Source organism: Aegilops tauschii, chromosome 6 (assembly GCF_002575655.3).
Source record: "Aegilops tauschii subsp. strangulata cultivar AL8/78 chromosome 6, Aet v6.0, whole genome shotgun sequence".
NCBI lineage: Eukaryota > Viridiplantae > Streptophyta > Magnoliopsida > Poales > Poaceae > Aegilops > Aegilops tauschii.
In genome coordinates this window covers 485,271,561-485,276,256 of record NC_053040.3, presented here as the reverse complement: position 1 = coordinate 485,276,256, position 4,696 = coordinate 485,271,561, and the positions used below count along the sequence as shown (strand labels likewise).

Here is a 4,696-nt window from a genome sequence, read left to right as displayed (position 1 = left end):
CCTTTTGTGGGAATTGAAAATGCTACATCGAAGTATGAAGTATCTGTTCGGTCCGCGTTCTCAATCAAGTTGAACGTCACAACCGTCAGAGGGCTATCAAATTGCTTAAAGTTCAATGGTCAAATCCTTCTGAAGATGAAGCCACTTGGGAACGCGAGGATCGTCTTCGTGATGGATACCTCGCTTTTCTTTCCTTCTACCTCCTAAAATCTCAGGACGAGATTTCTTGTAGTGGAGGAGATTTGTAATGCCCGGATAATTAAGCGACAGTAACCTCACCCTACTGTGCCATGTCATCGTATTTTACTAAGCCAATTTGCCACTTGATGATAATCGGAGTCAATTCAAAATTCAAATAACAAGTTGAATTATTATTTCTTCAAACTGTAAAACTAAAATGTTCGAATTTTAGTATAATTTCTCCTGATCATTTGTCATGTTGAATCCAACATCATTTGGCTCCCCGATTAATATCTAGTAAAATATAAAGTGGTCGAACTCCAACAAATGTAACCATTTCAAAATAAACAAATAATTCCAAATGACTCAAAACTTTATGTGCCGCTCCAAGGTATTGCGCTTGAATTTCGTGCCAAATTTCAAGCTCAACTAAATTCATTTGCTATAGCAACTAAATAGAAAACAGTGGTAGAAATGTAAAGAAAAGAGAAAAGAGAAAGAGGAAGTAGATGACCTACGGCCCAGCCCCCCTCCACCTGACACCCCCCCTCCTCTGTACAAGAGACAGCGGGTGGTGGCACACATCCACGGCCATGGCGTGCGTGGCGACCATCGACGCTCCCTGGCCGCCTATAAATGCGTCCACCGAAAACCCTAGCCTGCTCTCGATCGATCCCCTCTCATTCCCTCACCGTGCCCCCCCTCATCTGCTAAAAAACGAGCTCCTAAACTCGTGCGGTGACCGCGAACGCCGCCACCATTGTCGCGACCATCATCGCCCCGGTGCCCTGCGGTCGTGTCGAGAAACTCCGCCGTCGTTCGCTTCTTCACCTTCGTCCATTGGATCCAGCCGGACTCGACCGTGCCGTCGGGATCGAGCTTCTTCTTCAACTTCGGCCGCCGTCATCCACCGCATCGATCCGCTCGTCACCGACCGTCCCCGGCCTCGTCGAGCCCTCCCCGAGCTGCGCTGTGAGCCTCGGATCCTCCTTGACGTCCCCTTGTTTCTTCCCGTGCCCCGTAGGTTAGCTCCTGTCGTAGCCTCGCCGTCCCGCGCCGCTCGAGCTTCGATCGAGCTCTCGGTCACCCTGGTCACCTGCGCCCGTCTGCGCCCTCCTGCTGCCGTCCCGCTCGTCGCCCGTGTTCCGCCCGCGCCCTTGTGCCGCGCGCGCCGCGAGCTGCTCGCCTACAGCCGCGCGCCTTGTCCGTTCCTTGGCCGTGCGCCCCCGGTCGCCCCGCTCGCGCCTGCGGCTGCTGGGGCCCCGACTGTGTCGGCCGCGTCCTCCAGCGCGCCCCGCCCCTGCGAGCCCGTGCCTGGTCGCGCGCCCGTGACTGCCGCCGCCGCTCAGCTGCTGTTGCTGCGTTCTGCTACTGTCGCGCCTGCTGTTGTGTGCCGCTGGAGCTGCTCGGCTTGCTATTGTTGTTGCTGCTATGCGCTGCCGTTGCTCTCTGCTCTCCTGCATCTTGCCACTGCGTTGCTGCTTGCAGTTGGCCATGGCCTTGGCCCTTGGCCGAGTGTGGCGTGTGCTATGTGTGCGTGTGTGTGCAGAGCCTCACGGCCGGCCCAAAATCAATTAGGGACTAATCCCTCTTTAGTAGTACTAACCACCCCACTTTGAGTCTATTACATGTGGCCCCCCACTCTGTAAATTTAACTAAATAATTTTAACACATGTTACACTTACATGTGGGTCCACTGACCCTGTTGACTGGTCAAGCATTGACCTGGTCAACAGTCAACCGAACCCCCGGGCCCACATGCCACCCTCTGGTACACTTATGTGTACACAGATCTGGGTGCACCTAGCATTTACTCATTATTTTTGAATTAAAATAATTCCAGAATAATGTGAAAATCTTTGAAAATTAATAGAAAATAATCCGGATGAAAAAGTTTTATACATGAAAGTTGCTCAGAACGACGAGACGAATCCGAATATGCAGTCCGTTCGTCTGCCACATGTCCCTAGCATAGCGAACATCAAACTTTTCCCCTCCGGTTCGTCTGTCCGAAAATGCGTAACCTCGGGAAAACTTTCCCGGATGTTTTTCCCCTTCGCTAGTATCTTGTAGCACTGCGTTAGAACACCTCTAGCACCGCTTATTGTTATGTCATGCATCTATGTGCTTTGTATTTATTGTTTCTCCCCCTTCTCTCCGGTAGACCCCGAGACCGCTGCTGATGCTGCCACTGTGATCGACTACGTCACCGACGACTCTTCTTCCCTTTCAGCGGAGCTTCCAGGCAAGCCCCCCCTTTGATCATCCTGATATCGCTCATTCCATTCTCTCATGCTTGCATTAGATTTTGCTACTGTAATTGATTGCTCCTATTCTGATGCATAGCTTGTTTTTGTACCTGCTGTTGTACCTTACCTGCTTATTCTAAACTGCTTAGTATAGGTTGGTTAGTGATCCATCAGTGACCCCCACCTTGTCCTTGTTGCCCCTGCTTCATCATCGACGACTCGAGCAACGTGATCGACGATCAGAGCCCGACACCTCACATCACATCACACCCCCCTTTGTTGCTCGACTCTGCAGAGCTACTATCGAGTGCCGAGGGTGATACCTCGTAACGCACTCCTGGTGATGACTCTACAGTGTAGCTATTCGGTCGTGGTCATCGAGGGTGATTTCTCCTTTATCACTCCCGATACGACTTTGTCGTGCAACCCCTCAAGTGTGAACCTCGAGGGTGGTTCCTCTTACGTTCACCTTGACGATTACATCGAGTGGAATCCACGGAGGGTGATTCCTCGGGTTTTCCCCTTGATGTTTGGACACACGGTTACCTTGACTTTAGTTGAGAACTTTGTGAAAGTCGGGCGGGCCCGGAGAGCACCCGCAAGATAATTACGTGGCACGGCCGGGCATTCTAGGCCCTTGTCGTAAGTCCACGAGACGGGGCGACGGGGTCACATCGATCATGAGTCTCTGCTCGTCTCCGCAAGCTAATAATACACTATGGTTTGGGTATTTGTTCTGAGTTGGCCTCTGGCCTTTACGCACTAACCACCATGCGAGAATAGTTATGGGTCTCGACGTCGCAGTACAAGCCGAAGCTTTGTCAGACGTCCAGCTCAGCATTACGGCATGGCCTGGGCGGCGCCCCAGTGGAGGTGGCCTGGATCGCCCTGCGCGCAACGATCCGGAGTGCAACGGGCGATGGGCCCAGACCCCGGAGTGCTTAGGATGTAGACCATCGGGGACCTCTCTGTTGAGCCTAGGTAGGGCTGCGACGTGTTGATCTTCCGAGGCCGGGCATTGACCCAGAAAAGTGTGTCCGGCCAGAGTAATCAAGCGTGTTGGGAAATGTGGTGCACCCCTGCAGGGAAGATTATCTATTAATAGCCGTGTCCACGGTAACGAACGTTCAGACTTGTATCCTGATCTAACATAACTACAAATGGATACTTGAGATATGTGGCTCCGAGATTGCTTTCTCGCAGGGAGTCGAGGAAGGATCTCTGGGCGTTGTTTCTACAACATGTTTGTTAAATATTAAAATGCTATTCTTTACTCTTCTACATGCTGCAAGATGCTTGGAGCTGCTTGAAGATACTAGTCTTCGATAGGCTAGGCCTTCCCCCTCTATTCTGGCTTTCTGCAGTTCAGTCCACAGATACAAACCTTCCATTTGATACCAATGCATACTTAGTATAGATCTGATGCTTGCGAGTACTTTGGATGAGTACTCACGGTTGCTTTGCTACCCCTTTTCTCCCTTCTTTCTTCTTTTCGGTTGATGCAACCAGATGGTGGATCCCAGGAGCCAAATGCCACCGCCGATGGATGCTACTACGTGGAGACCGCCGACGACAAGGAGTAGCTAGGAGGTCCCAGGCAGGAGGCCTTGCCTCTTCGATCGTGTTGCTTTTGTGCTAGCCTTCTTAAGGCATCCTTGTTTAACTTATGTCTGTACTTAGATATTGTTGGTTCTGCTAACTCTTGTGTATCGAGCTTTTGTATTCGAGCCCTCGAGGCCCCTGGCTTGTAATATGAAGCTTGTATTCTTTTATTTGTGTTTAGAGTTGTGTTGTGATATCTTCCTGTGAGTCCCTGATCTTGATTGTACACATTTGTGTGTATGATTAGTGTACGGTCGAATCGGGGGTGTCACATCACACTCCAATTTAGTTGACAACACAACATTTGATCACTTGGCAACACATTTGCTCACTGTTCATTAAGTTGATAATCACACTCCAATTTATTTTTAGTTAGATAGGTGTAAATTACATAATTTTTTCCAATGATCACTGACCATTAAGGTGAATTTGTAGTGACAATGCATTTGATATTCAGTACAATTGCACATTTGCTCACTGGTCATTAATGTGAGTTTGTAGTGACCAAGCATTTCATATGAAGTACAAATTGCACATTTGCTCGCTGATCATTAAGGTGAATTAGTAGTGACATAACATTTCATATGTAGTACAAATTGCACATTTGTTCACTGATCATTAAGGTGACTTCGTAGTGACATAGCATTTCATATGCAATACAAATT

General features: G+C 49.6%; 1 long non-coding RNA gene across 1 annotated transcript; it reads left to right on the top strand.

Annotated features, from left to right (window-relative positions):
• Positions 1-445: 445 nt before the first annotated feature.
• Positions 446-4,229, top strand: LOC141025449 (uncharacterized). Its single transcript, XR_012186912.1, has 3 exons — positions 446-1,152; positions 2,345-2,425; positions 3,939-4,229. It is a non-coding gene; the product is annotated as an uncharacterized lncRNA (long non-coding RNA).
• Positions 4,230-4,696: the final 467 nt, after the last annotated feature.